Here is a 15,060-nt window from a genome sequence, read left to right as displayed (position 1 = left end):
AATTAAAAATGTATAACAATAAATAAATGTACATATTTAATTAATTATTATTAAATTACTTCCCACCCAATTCCACTATAAACCCACAACCCGCTACAGAAAATAAATTAGAAAAATTAACATAATTAACAATTAATCAATTAATTTAAATTAATTGCCAATTAAATTTTAATTAATTACCAAATAAAAAATATATTCAAAATTTATAACAATAAATTAATTTACATATTTAATTAATTATTATTAAATTACTTCCCACCCTATTCCCCTATAAACCCACAACCCGCTACAGAATTAAATAACGCAAACATTTAAAAATACAAATTTCATTAATTATTAATATTTATAACATAAATACACAATTTTCACACATATAATAACAAAATACACACTATAAATAATTCAATATTATTAAAAATTAGATAATTTTAATAACCTATATTATATACTTTAATATTTTAACTGTCTATATTTTTAACAGTCGATATTAATTTACTTACCTTAAAAACGATATTTTTGCTGTCTATATTCTGTCCAGTCGATATTTTGTCCAGTCGATATTTAAAACTCGATATTCTGTCCATTCGATATTTTGAAGTCGATATTATGACTGTGCACCAATAGAATATACTAGCAAGGGAGGGTAAGACTGAGGTGACATTTAGTCTTCTTCCCTTTAGCATTTTAACATGCTGTCTCCCTTTGTATTTTATGGACTAGTAACTATGCTTATAACCTTGTTGCTTATAATATGTTTGTTTGTATTAGCTAAGATACTGCCCCTGAGAACATGGCATTAGAAATAAATATTTCAAACTTGCACGTGTCTTTATTTAGTCCTCGTTCTGGATTGGTATGTTAGTATAACGAAAGAGTGTTCATGTGTTCCACGTTACCTGAGGTGTTCTAAGTCCATGTTCTGGGTTGTCTAATCATTGGGGGTATAGAAGAACCAATGAGACACTGATTGCTAGTCTGGTAGGGTATTATGGATACTGAGGTGAGTTTTGGTACACCCTAATTCACTGAGGCTCTAAGTCTCTATGCACAGTTCTGTGTAGGAGCAGAATCTCTGCGACAGTGCAAGGCAGAGGGCGAGAAGGGTGCAAGGCAGAGGGGAGAAGTGTGCAAGGTAGAGAAGGGTGCAAGTCGGAGGGGGTTAAGGGTGCACGGGGAGGGGGAGGGGGAGAAGGGTGCAAGACAGAGAGGAGAAGGGTTCAAGGCAGAGAGGAGAAGGGTGCAAGGCCGAGAGGAGAAGCGTGCAAGGCAGAGGGGAGAAGGGTGCAAGGCAGAGGGGAGAAGGGTGCAAGGTAGAGGGGAGAATGGTGCAAGGCAGAGGGGAGAAGAGTGCAAGGCAGAGGGGAGAATGGTGCAAGGCAGAGGGGAGAATGGTGCAAGGCAGAGGGGAGAATGGTATCAAGGTAGAAAAAGGTGCAAGGCGGAGGTGGAGTAGGGTACAAGGAAGAGTGGGAGAAGGGCGCAAGGGGGAGAAGGGTGCAAGGGGGAGGGCAAGAAAGGTGCAAGGCAGAGCGGAGAAGGGGGCAAGGGGGAGGGGGAGACGGGTGCAAGGCAGAGAAGGTTGCAAGGCAAAGGGGGATATTGGTTCATGGTGGAGAAGGGTGCAAGGCGGAGGGGGAGAAGGGTGCAAGGCAGAGAGGAGAAGGGTGCAAGGCAGAGCGGGAGAAGGGTGCAAGGGAGAGGGGAGAAAGGTGCAAGATAGAAAAGGGTGCAAGGAGGAGGTGGAGTAGGGTACAAGGGGGAGGGGAGAAGGGTGTGAGGGGGAGGGGGAGAAGGGTGCAAGTGGGTGGGTGAGAAGGATGCAAGGCAGAGAGGTGAAGGGTGCAAGGGGGATGGTGATGAAGTTAAAAATGTGACCCCCCTCTGAAAACATTTCTGAGGACGCCCATGGTGTCAGCGTTAAGGTAAGTTAATTTTTTAAATTATTTTATTTCAGTCTCCGAACCCTCCCTACCTCCCTCCTCCCCACACCCCTGTCCCACGTCTGCCCCCCCCCCCCACTACACTTTGGCAGAGGGCGCCCGCTACTGGCCACTAGTTATGGTGTGAGGTGTGCATGTTGATAACTATCACTGGTAAGTTTCCGTAGTTTTATGCCTTGAGGCAGAGCCACAATTAATTTTTCAACTGTTATCTTGTTCAGTGAATTTCATCGGATGTTATGGTGTACCTAATTTTGAAGGTCAACTCACTGTGGCCTGTGGGTCAGGATGTGCTCCCCTGCCCTTTATAGACCATTTTTCTTAGCTAAAGGAAAAAAAGAACTTTGCTCAGAATTCTGTAATAGCTGCCACCAATCAGATGTCTCAAATATGCTGTTCCAACCTGCATAATCAAGATCTGAAAGGGACGAAAAGAGAAAATTCCATCATGTTTCATGTTTACTCCAATAAAAAAAACGTAAACTTTTACTCGCAAATAATTAATACATCCCAAATGGCAGAGCTATATAAAAGTCTTAAAGCCTGCACTGATACTTTTTAAAATGCTTATAACTCAAAAACCTCTGAACAGATTTACGCCAAACCTATAAAGGCACAATTTCTGAGAAAAATTCTACTTTATTGCCAAATTTGGTGTTAATCCTTTCAGCAGCACGGGCTGTGTGCATGAACAAGATTTTATATTGGAGTTCAAATGGGAAGACTCTTTACCGCCTTTTAACTTTTTCCCCATGACGGATCTGCATAAAAAATGAACATGCTGGACCATAACTGACTGTCTTAGTGATTTGCCAAATTTCATGGAAATCTTCCCACATGGCAACTTACAGGCAAACCAAAAAATGTCTTTTGAATGGAAAGTGAATCTAAACTAGAACTGTTCAGTAGTGCCTGTCAGTGTGATAGATAGATAGATAGATAGATAGATAGATAGATAGATAGATAGATAGATAGATAGATAGATAGATAGATAGATAGATAGATAGATAGATAGATAGATGTTTTATTTGCACAAAATGTAGTTGTACAGAAACCTCTAATCTACAGAAAACCGTGAACTAGGGAGAATATTTCATGTTTCCTCTGAAAAGGTAGAGTTTAACAATTACCAGGTTTCAATATGGTCCTGTTGGCGCCATTAGTGTCGACTTGATGTCACCATATCTCCATTCTTCTGCCCACCGCGCCATGAATCAGAAGTGGATGGTGAGTAAGTCACGAAAGTTACAGGCTGCCATGGAAGAAAGGCTATCTGGCCCTTGAAAAGCTGAATGTGGTGACTCAGAGGGAGGAGTCAGGAAACCACACAGCCTCCAAATACATTTGCTGTCCCTTTGAGGGTCACACACTTCTAGCTTCTAAAAAAAAGAGCTCTTATTTGGGAGTCAGAAAGAGCTATTGACAAGAAAGATAAACGTTTTTTGGTAGTATTGGATTATTTACCTGAAATGAAATGCAGGCATTTAGTAGCAATTTTTCTGCATTCTCAGAAAATGTGAAGCTGATGTCTGAGAAAATAATTAGCTGATTTAGCTAATGTGTGAGTCCAAGAAGTGTGTATTTTAGGAAACTGCCAAGCTGGTATTTGGCAAACTGATTGCATTTCCTTAAGATTTGAAAGTTCATTTTTGAGCGATAATGAGGTCAGAATACTTATTGCTAGTGTTATTTCCTTTTCTGTCAACAGATAGTTGGTGTTATTGCTGCTATGTTTAGACTCATGAGACAGCATTTTATCATCTGTAAAGAAATATGTATACTTTTTATGACATTTTCTCATTACTGCTGTCCGAGGCCGGAGCCTGCAAAATCAGTCTATTCTAAGGGACACATTTGCTTGCTGAACTGGTAAGGTCTTTGCAATCTGAGCAGGAGCTATAGTGATGAAACCTAGGAGACTGTACTCATCTGAATGGTTTCCCTGTTGTCAATCACTTATGGGAATTATTCTAAAAGATCTTTCATTTTCCCGCCCTGCCCCGTTCAAGTACATGCTCAATTATAATGTATGACGTAGAATTTAGATGGATAAATGAAAGGAAGCAGAATGGAAAAGTGGAGAAAGATGCTATTTAGGTCTTGAAATATGATAGGAGGTCAAGACAAACTCCTTATCCAAATTATTTTAACCTATTACCTTTCTACATATTCCTAATGTAAATGTACTCAAAATAGGTTGTTTTGAATATATGGAAACCCATGTCGGGTTTTCTTTGTAGACCAGCAAAGTATTTTTATATACAACCATTTTAAATATTTACCAGGGGCCACTGTACGGATGGCATTTGCACAAAGCGTCGTGATGGAGCACATCGATCCTCGCACCCATGACAGTGGGATTGAGGCTACAAGCAGGAGCACTTCCCTAATGAGTGGCAAGGACACAACTCCTTTCTCCTGGTTGCTGTGCTGTGGTGGTTGCCGCTGGTTTACACAAGCCAGTTGCACAGGGGTTCCTTCTACGGTTTCTGATGTGACTGCGTGACGTGTATACACACCTACACTCTCCTAATTTACTTTCCAGTGCAAAACTTGTTTTGGCTGGAAGTACACCGAAAGTAACGCAGTTGCGTTACTTAAAACCAAGAAGGCGTTACATGGGTGGGACATGGGCATTCGCATGCTACCACCCATGCCTTTTGTCGCAAAACCCTATCTACAAACAATTATAGACAGGGTTTAGCGCCAAAAGTTAATGCCCCTTCAAGGGCGGTATTGATAGGAGAAATGTTTTGATTTCTCCTTTCTTTTCCGACTTTCCATGTGTGCTGCACTGTACAGCACGCATACAAAGTTTAAAAAGTGTTTAACTTGTCTAGGCATAGTATTTTGTACAGGAAAGTTATCATCCATGTACAAAACCTATGCTAGACTCAGGCACGCACCTAGCGATACGGCGTTAAGGTGTGTGCCTGGGGCACAGCAGCTAAAATCAGCGCCAGCGCTAGGGAAAGTGGAGGAGAGAACCACTTCTCTGTAGATATGGTGCGCTCCTGTTTCCTCCCTGTCATATAGTGCAGCACACCCTCTTTGGGTGCTGCGCTGCATTGTGTGCCTTTCTTGAAAATATGGATTGAAGTGTTCTGCATTAAGAGACGGCTTTAGCGCTCGTGGCGCCCGGTGCAACAATCATTTTTGGCACCCCATGACCGTCTCCTCAGATTCTCTCACTACCACCGTGCAAAAGTGCCCCTCATCTCTCCAGTCATAAGTTATTGCAAAACCCATTGCCCCTCCCCCCCCACCCCACCCCGAGGTTGGCGTCCCCCTCCACAGGGCAGCACTCAGTGCGGCCGCACCAGTCACACTGCCCTAAAGCCAGCCCTGTCTGCACCTCATGACAAGATGGAATTCTATCTCATGAACTGATACATCTTCACTTTAGACAATAAAGTGCATGATATCAATGAACTAAACACTAAACAAATGGAAATTATAAAATTTCACAACTCAAACAATTCATGCTTTATTATGATAACTCTACTCATTTGGAGAGAGTGGCAGGGTGTGCTATCAACAGTGCACAATGATATTAGTAGAAAGTATTGCATGCTTTAAATGTCAGATGAACGCTTCTGCACTAATGTGCAGATGATTAAGAGCCTGATTTATAGTTTAGCGGGGAGGTTACTCTGTCACAAGTGCGATGGAGAGTACCTTCTCTACCAAATGATCTGCCCGCCTGCCTCATTTACAGTCAAGCACCCTTAAGCATGTTAGTGTTAGAGCCCATTCTGGCTTTGTCGCTGAGGTACACCTCCGACGCCCCATACTCCATGGAACAATCTGAGTTTTGGCCCTTCAACCGCCCACCCAATTTAGAGTGGGCGGTTAAATGCCCAGTTTTCATCCCCCCCTTACTGCTGTGAAAAACCTGCAGATAAGGCACAATGAAAATATCGTTCATGACGAGCTCAGCTCGTCATGAGGCACAGTGGAGCTGTGCTCATGACGAGCTGAGCTTTTCATAACCGTCGAAGAGGTTAAACTATTTTCATTGTGCCTTATTGGCAGGTTTTTCACAGCAGTAAAGGGGGGGGTGAAAACTGGGCATTTAACCGGCCACGTGGGGATAATTCCCCTCCTGTGTGGGGCGTTCCATTGAGTGGACGGAGTTGTGACGAGCTCAGCTTGTCATGAGCACAGCTCCGCTGTGCAGCATGACGAGCTGATCTTGTCACGAGCACCACGGCGCAGCGCGCGTCCCCACTTCCCCCCCCCGCACAGGAGGGGAATTAGCCCCGCAGCGAAGGTGTTAATGACCCCCCACACCATGGGCAACAACTCCCATGTTGTGAGTGTCATACGTTTTTGTTTTTAAGTCTCGTCTAGGCAGTGCTTGCGCTTTCTCTTCGAGACATGCTGTATTCAGGATATCGGCATAGACCTCTGCCTACTTTCCACCCATCTTTTTAATAGGCTCCTATCCCTGTCCGGGTTGCTTTTAATTGATCATTAAGCTTAGTAGTCCCTCCTTGGTACAGCCTTGTCTCTGCTTGCAACCTCCATGCGAACCCCCCATTACATGTGTTGTTGCGTGTTATGCCCTAGGTTTTAATTACAGCTTCAAGGCACTATTTTCTTAAAGGCCTTCAGACACTCACTTGGCCCTGAACTTAGTTGGCAGTGGTTACTTTACTCGCTAGCACATCTCACATTTATATTAGACCTTCTATAAATTTCCCTTCATCAGCTCCACATAGAGTACAACCAAATCCAGAATTAATATAATAATTATTTGTCACATTTCAAAGCTACTAATTGTATATATGGACATAGCTATTTGAATGTACTCGTAGTACTGTCTTGCAAGCAATGCATTATGGGTAGGGTACCTTTACCATATCTTCTGCAGGGTGCAGTACCATATGTGACCAAAAGTTTAAGATGCTCACTAGGGACCTCTAGGAGCAGCTTGCAGTAGTGCGCCTAGACATGCAGTGCTAGTGTCTTGTTCACTAGGGACCACTAGGAGCAGCTTGCAGTACTGCACTGAGACATACAATACTGGTTCCTGGCTCACTACGCAAGCATATGCAATGCACTAGATATCACATTACTGAAAGTATGAGCTATTGGCGTTGCATTATTATTTGCAACGCCAATACCGCAAACCATCAGTATTGCGAGACCTATTGCATTTCAAATGCTTGTTTAAATCCTGCTTTGGGATTTTGTTTTGGGAAAAACTAAAACAAGTTAAAAGGTTGATGCCTGGCCTTCATGTTTGATGGAGTCAGCCATCAAACTTTTAACACAGTGACAGTAAGCGCCATGATGATGATTCCTGCGAATGTTAAGAGATATCCTGAGGATTTGTGGCCATGTCTAAATGTGGAGGGTGGATATTCCATCAGGGCAACGGTGGATGACAGAGTACAACCTGTCCTCTACACTCTAAATCTGGTCCTAAATCATAAAGAAAAAACAGCCAGCTCCTTTTATCTCCAGGTCAACTGTTACTTTAGTAATCTGTCAGACAGGAACAAGAGCAAGACACTATAATCTATTTTATAAGTTCTCTGCATTCTTCAGCTAGGGTTCACCCTACATGAATAAAGCAGCGTTATTGTCTTTATTGCAAATGTGTCTCGACGGACATAAGGAGGACACCATCTTGCTCTGTTTACACATTCACAAGGCATTATTGTGTAGAGGTTCAAGGTAAGCAAAAGCCAAAGTAGGGCATGGAATCTTGAAAATATGTTTGCTGCTTCTTACTTTTCTCCTCTAACCAACCATTTTAATTGGAGTACTACTTCATAATTGATGCATAGCATGAAAGTCTTGAAACTGGTCATGCTCAAAAGTAGGCGCAGACAAAACTGTTTTTGCACCAGAGAAATCGGAGTACTTTCAGTAATTACGCATTACGCTTGTAATGCAAAAAGAGGGAAATTAAGCGGTTACACCGTCTTCAGTAATTAAGAGTAATTTGGGGCAAAACACCTGCCACAGGAACACAGGAACAACGAACTAAGAGAGAGCGAGAGGCTGCTGAAAACTGCTGTTCATGTCCTATAAAATGTAGTGCTATATTTTATTTGCGCAAAATGCCTCCCTCCTCTGGACCATTTTGGATGTGAGGGTACATTTTACACTAAGAAAATAGCACTAAATGCTGGATTATGCTTCTCACGTAATAAGAGTAATTACGAGTAATTTGGCAGTAATTACGCTGGAGAGAATTACACCAGTTACGCACACCCCTACTCAAAAGGAATTCATTCCTTACAACTGTGCTTCTGCAGCTTCAAACTATTCTGTATTCATGTGATACCCTTCTGCCTCTCCGGTCAAAATGAAAAGTAGAGCTGAATATTTGAAACCTTATACTTCACAAACAGTATGCTGTCAGGTCAAGTGGATTCTGAAGATGGTGGGTATGTTGTTGGTCACTGAGTGTGTTTTTTTGTCAAGGTCATTATGATTGAACTGCCCAAGAATCTTGTCAGGATGCTTTTCAAGTTGAAGCCACTGAAGGTTGGATTAATACACAGCATGGGAATCCAGAATAAAATCAAACTTTGAAAGTATTGTTTCAGGTAGGCAACCTTCTCCTTTTATGCTGGGTGCCAACGTTGAAGACTATGCTCATGTTAGTCTTTCGTTCATTGTGTTTATTTTGTTTATTGCGTTTACAAATACTAAGTGCTTCTTTGCATCATGAGTTCCTTTCATGCAGGTTTTTTTAATCTGTCCTTCCGCTGTGCCTCTTCCCATGCCTTAACCCAGCTGACTACCCCAATGTCCGAGGACACTCCAGTAGGTATTTCAGTGGTCATATGAACTACTTGCAATGGCCTCTTAACTTTCTGGTCTTGTGGCTTCTTGCCTGGGCATCCAGATTAAGAGCAGAGAGGTTAAGAGAAACCTCTAGTGAGGATCCCCCGTTTGTGTTTGTTATGGACAGGTAGGGACTAACGGGCACATGCATCATTGTCAATTGCATTCGCAAACGGTGCGAATCGTAATTTTCGGCCGTTTGCGAATGCAATTGACAAATTTGGGATGCATCATGTTTTTCGCAATTTTAGAAATCGCAATCATGTTGCGATTTCTAAAATTGCGATTGCATTTAAGAAATCGCAATTTGAGATTTATTAAATGCAATGCATGAACATTTTTAATTTACGAATTCGCAAATAGGGAGAGGTAAATTTCCATGAAGTTGACCTTCATGGTAATTTGCGAAAATTTAAAATAGTGCACAAAAGTAAATTTTTGAAAGTTTCATTTTACACACACACATGCCTTTGGGGCATGTGTGTGTGAAAAATGCACTTAAAGTTATATTTCAAGGGTGCAGGGGGGGGTCCTTTGGACCCCCCCCTGCACCCTTGAAATTGCATTCTCAATTTGTGATTCGCAAATTGCTAATCGCAAATTGAGAATGACTTCCTATTCATTCCTATGGGCCTCTAGGCCCATAGGAATCAATGGGAAGGGATTCCTTAATTGCGATTCGCAAATTGTAAATCGCAATTAAGGTATTTTAAGAAATCACAAAAAAAATTGTGATTTCTTAATGCATAGCCTTTTGCGATTTCTTAATTGCGATTCCTTAATTTTCGCAATTAAGAAATCGCAAACGGCAACAATGATGCATGTGGCCGTAAGACCAGAGCTTGAAAGCCTCTCCAGTGCCTTTGCCCTTTAATACCCCCTGATCATTTTCACCCATTTGTTTTGGTAACAGCAAAACATTCCTTCCACAGTATCCTTGACTGCAGTCACTGCACCCTCTCTCCTGTTTAACTCTATGGCATGTAAACGAAGGGCTTGTGCTAGCACCCCTTCTGGGCTAACATCTCAGACGTTGGCTGCTCTGTGGACTTAATAGAGTCTCTGGTAGTTTAAACTTGTCACCAGGGAAAAGGCTTGTGTTGCCGCTAAGTGGTCTCTATATATTAATTTCTGCCATAGGGGTGGACTGACCTGGCAGAATTGTACTCCGTGCAGTTCAGCAGAGTAACATAAAAACTGTGTGAGAGTCCGCAGACTTCCACCAACGGGCAGAAATATGCATGTTGTGCTGCTCGCCTTGTGTTTTAGTGCCGGTAGCGCGTTTCAGGCCGATAAATCAGCTTGAACGGCACCAGGCAGTGCGCGAGAGCACCACGCCATTCGAGTTGATTTTGCTGATGCTCAAGTAGAAAATCTACTTGAGAAGCATCCCTCTGACCTCACAGCGACTGCCTGTGCTAGAAAATCTCAACGGAAGACCTCCGGAAATCGTGCTAGGGGAAGCCAAATCTCGCTTGCTTTTCTAGCTCTCATTTCTGTGGCCTTGAGGGAGAAAAAATTCCACCATGCGGTGATTGGCGGAACTTGGCCAGAACGCTGCATTACAAGACTAATGCAGAGTCACCAAATTCTGCAATTGCATAAGTGTATTAACATTTTCCACCTCGGCCTAATTTCTGGTACCTTTCTCCACAACGCCTGAGGTTGGGCTTATCTCACTTCTTGGTGGACTCTAGTTAGATATCTTTGGAAGCCTTATCAGGCTACCTAGGTGCGTGCTACTGACACTCATGTGTTGTCATACCTATAATTTCACTCAGTGGCTTCATCTGCCTCAAACAATGTGGACTCATTTTGGCTTCTGAACTGTCTACATATAGCAGACACTGATGCCACAACAGTGGAATGCCATATTACAATGCAGTAATTAACCCGCGAAACCCAATGCAACTAAAATGTAATTAACCTGCAAATGCCTTGTTTAAACAGCCAACTTCATTGACATTGAAGTACCAGTACTCCTAGACTACAATATTAAATGGTAGGTATACTTGACTGCTTGCATGAATTCTTGCATGACCCCATGCATGACCACTTGGCCCTATCTCTCACTCCCTTTCGTTTTAATTCCCTTTGTAGGTGCAGCTTCAAAACCAATATAAAGGCACAATTCTGATCATCATGCATGACATCTACACTACTCAGGTAGCCCATACGGCAGACACACACTTCCATCCATGATACGCCCAGAGAGTAGTGTTCCACTCATCTGAAAAGTGTTTAAGCTCCCCGTCAGGTGCAAGAAGTGTTATGCAAATGCAACTACTGTGCAATGCTACACTTAAAATGATGAACGGATTGTAATCTACATGTCATAGTCAAGGGCGTAGCTTCAGGAGGGGTGTTTGGGATGTTACACCTCCCTAATAAATGTATTTTGTGATAAATAGTTGAGCACAGGTGCTTTCAGTCGGGTATGGTGCAGTGTCTGTCGGATTTCACTAGGAGTTTTTTACACACGGACAAAAAGGCACACACACTCTCTTCCTGTCTCTGTTTAAAAAAAACATCCAAAATGTTAGTTATTTCACAAGATAAAGCGCTTTTTCTAAGGAGCGGCCACTCTGTTAAGGCGGAAAAGCATCACCCCCACTGCTATTCCACAGTGCAGAAAAGGAAAAATAAAATGATGATAACACAATGTTATTATCATTTTATTTTTCCCTGCTGAAGCCAGTTTGGGGGCTGGACTGGGTGGGGGTTGTCTGTCACAAACAGCAGCGAGAGGAGTGGTAAGTGCACTTAAGTGTGCATGATGGTTTGGTCGTCCAAACAGTCATGCGCACTTAGCATGTTCTCCTCCGGCTGTATTGCATAGTCTGGGTGGAGAACATGCACAGTCTCCCACTCCCTGTCAGAGAGCCGAACCACGACCATCAGAACTATCATGACGCTGTTGTCATGCTGGTGACAGCAGCGTCGTGATTGGCTTGAAGAGTCTGGGAGCATGTGTGCTTCAAGTTCACAGAAGGATGAGACAGAGGAGAGGTGGCGGCTGGCCAGCAGGCCAGCCAGCTGGTCTTCCTCCCGCCCACCACTACTACCTGGGAGAAGCCACCACTCCTTTCTCTCGTTTAGTACCCCTTCCAATCTGCATTCCTCTGGCTTTCTGCTGCCCCTTAAGCAGTAGTGGCTGCTACTGGACGGGAGTGGTGGCACAAGGAAGGGGGAATGAAAAAGATTTTTTTAAAACACACTTACCTGGCTATTGCCTGCCAGCCGGCCCCAACTCTCCTCAGTCCTCTTTATCTCCGGCCGGCTGCTGCCTTTCCTCTGTCCTCTTCATCTCGACTCTGGCAGAAGGAATCACCTGAGCTCCCAGGCTCCCCACAGTCAATCACAACATTGTAATGCAGTGTTGTGATTGGTCTGAGTGCTGTGGTTCGGTGCTCAGACAGGCAGGGGGTGCCTGTGTATGTTCTCCACCCAGGCTGTAATACAGTCTGGGTGGAGAACATTGACAGTGTGCATGAGGCTTTGGCAGGCCTGAGACGGCCGGCCAAAGCTTCATGTGCACTTACAGTGCCCACCACCCCTCCCCCTGCTGTGCTCTGGCGTGACGGAACCCAGCTCCACCCACAAATAATTAACTGAGCCATTGCAGTAGGAAAAACAAAATGATAATAACACTACGTTATTAAAATTTTGTTTATCTTTCTTGAACTGTTCAGGGAGCAGTGAGGCAATGCACGACCGCCTTAGCGGAGGAGCTGCCTCTGCTTTAAGCCCCTCTCATGTGCCCTGCTTTTCAGATTCTGAAACACTTTGAGGCAGATTTACAAGCCACTTGCGACAACTTTACGCCGTTGTTGCGTCACTTCTGTGAAGCAGCAGCGTTGTAAACAATGTGCCACGTTGCAATATATTTACAACGCGACACATCTAGGGAGATGCATCACGTTGTAAAGCCCGCGCTACATTATACCTGTGTCAGGTATAATGTATGCAGGGTGGGTGTTCCGACTTAAGAAAGCCTTGTAAAAGCAAGGATTTCACTGAGTCACTTTTACGATGCCACTGCGTCAAACCCTTACGCCTGCTTGAAGCAGGAGTAAGGAGTGACGCAGCATAATAGAAATATGCATTCCGAAGCATTGCTGGAGTTGTGTCGTGCTTGCGACATGACTACATCAATGTGTTACCTTTACGCCAATTGATGCGTCACGCATCTAACACTACTTGCTCCACGGTGCGCCGCATTGTAAATGCAAAGTATCCATGTTTTTTTTGCATGATGCAAATTAACTGGCGCATCTCTGCTGATATGCAGAGATGCGCCAGTTCTTGTAAATCTGCCCCCAAAATTCCCAAGAAATGTATTCTTACCCTGCTTTTCGTATAATGCAATTTAACATGATGTGCTAGTATGCCCAATCTCACTGACCAAGCTACACCCCTGGCCACGGTGCTCCTATGCAGGCATGGCCGTAGTTTGGGAGAGAGAGATCCTGGGCATGAAATTGCTCGGGATAGGCAGAATACAGGTGAAAGTGGGGCAATATTTGCCACACACAGGGCATGTGTGTAACAGGGGCTGCCTTGACACTGGTGAGAGTGAGGCGGGGGCGGGTGCCACCGGCAGACCAGGAGTCTCACAGGGTGGCAGGGGCACTGGTGAGGGTGAAGGCAGGGTGTGCCACCGTTCGGGGTGTGTGACTTCGAGGCACGGCCGGGACACGAGTGAGAGTGATGCAGGGTGTGTCACCCACAGCACAGTGGTTGTGGTTTTGCACCGGGCGACCTCCCTTACTCAGCGGATGTCTGCGGTTTCAGTAATCCGTGCGATTCTGCCAGAATGCCTTTTAATGTAGCCTCTTATTAACGAATAGTGTTTTATCTCTGACATCATCGCCACCTGCTGCTGCACTTCACGGCCCAATTACTCTCAGACAGAAAACAGGTACAGAGAGAGGGGCAGTGCACGCTACGCACGCACCTCTCTCTCTCTCTCTCGCTCTCTCCCGCCTTCCCATCCAGCACGGGCTGTAGCGCTACACTGTTCATTGCTTGCATGCCTGTAGTCTTGCTGCTGGCGACCTGCCCTGGGGGCCCTGTCCAGCCTGGCTCTCCGCCCCGCTCTTCGGAGGGTGGCACCCATGCCCTCCCTCCGCTGACCCTGCATTCCCCGCTTCACTCACCGATGAAATTCTTTCCCACGAATTGTGCTGAATACACATCCGAATAAAAGAAAACAAAGGCACTCAGAGAGCAGAGAATTCCCAGGGTCAGGGGTGCCCGGGGCGCACACAGAATCGCCAAGGGTGTCCCGGGGCTGGGAGAAGACGACAAGGCTGGTTCTGTGCCACCACTGTTTGTGCTGTGCGCATGGAACCCAGGCTGGGCATCACTCACCAGATTGCCCACGACGACCCCAGAACGGTGTCAATAATGTCTATTGTGCACACGCAGAGACCAGTAGACCCTCGTGGACAAGGAACTGTTCCCGCACATTGCAGGGTACTTCCAAACATCCTATTAGGTGACCGCAGTCATGGAACTGAGCTGCTGCTTTCCAGGGCACCCACAATAGTTGGGCCATGCCACTCTTCATGGCACCCACAAGAAAACCCCTGGCTGACCTAGTTCTAGTAGCTGTGCTCTGCCACTCTCCAGGGTTTCTACAAGTAAGCCATTGGGTGTCACTGATCAAGGAACTGGCACTCTCCAGGGTGTCCACAAAGAACATATTGAAAGCTCAGGGTCTAGAAACAGCCCTTTCACTCCTCTCCAGGGCACCCACACGAAATCCAGTGGGTGACCAAGGTTAAGTAGCTGTTCCCTGACACTCTCCAGGGTTTCTACAGGCTAGCCAGTGGGTGCTCTTGGTCAATAAACTATGCCACTACTCCAGGGTACCCATAATAAACCCAGAGGGTACCCGTGGACTCATTTTTGATTGCACAAGAAATGGCAAAACACGGCAGATTGAATAATTGCACTTTGTTACATTGTAACATTTGTAAATCGTTTACTGCCCCTATCTATGGCACTGAATCTTTAAATTTGCATGGATAGCAAATGTCACCATATGTAGTTGGAATGGTATTGTCTTTATTTTCGGCATATATGGAAAGTGTTCTCTTGCAGGGCTGATAACTTCCAAGGTACAGTTTACGTGTTAAAGGACACAGTGTGGTGATGTGATGGATGTTGGAAAATGTAAGTGATAGATGGGCATTCATGGTTCTATGGTCTGACGGCACCACTGGTTACCTCTGCAGGTCACGTTGTTGTGGGTATGATTTTATGTTCTCAATCCTTGTACTAGGCTGGCTGTGGCAGGAGTTCCTAT

General features: G+C 44.5%; 1 long non-coding RNA gene across 2 annotated transcripts in view; it reads left to right on the top strand.

Annotated features, from left to right (window-relative positions):
- Positions 1-15,060, top strand: part of LOC144824691 (uncharacterized) — a 164,537-nt gene that overhangs the window by 84,825 nt on the left and 64,652 nt on the right. For both annotated transcript variants that reach the window (XR_013609061.1, XR_013609062.1), the window contains exon 2: positions 8,382-8,506. This is a non-coding gene — a long non-coding RNA (uncharacterized LOC144824691). The remainder of the gene's footprint in view (positions 1-8,381; positions 8,507-15,060) is intronic.

Source organism: Lissotriton helveticus, chromosome 3_1 (genome assembly GCF_964261635.1).
Source record: "Lissotriton helveticus chromosome 3_1, aLisHel1.1, whole genome shotgun sequence".
Taxonomy (NCBI): Eukaryota; Metazoa; Chordata; class Amphibia; order Caudata; family Salamandridae; genus Lissotriton; species Lissotriton helveticus.
Note: the sequence above shows the minus strand (reverse complement) of the source record. Positions and strands in the feature narration are given on the sequence as shown.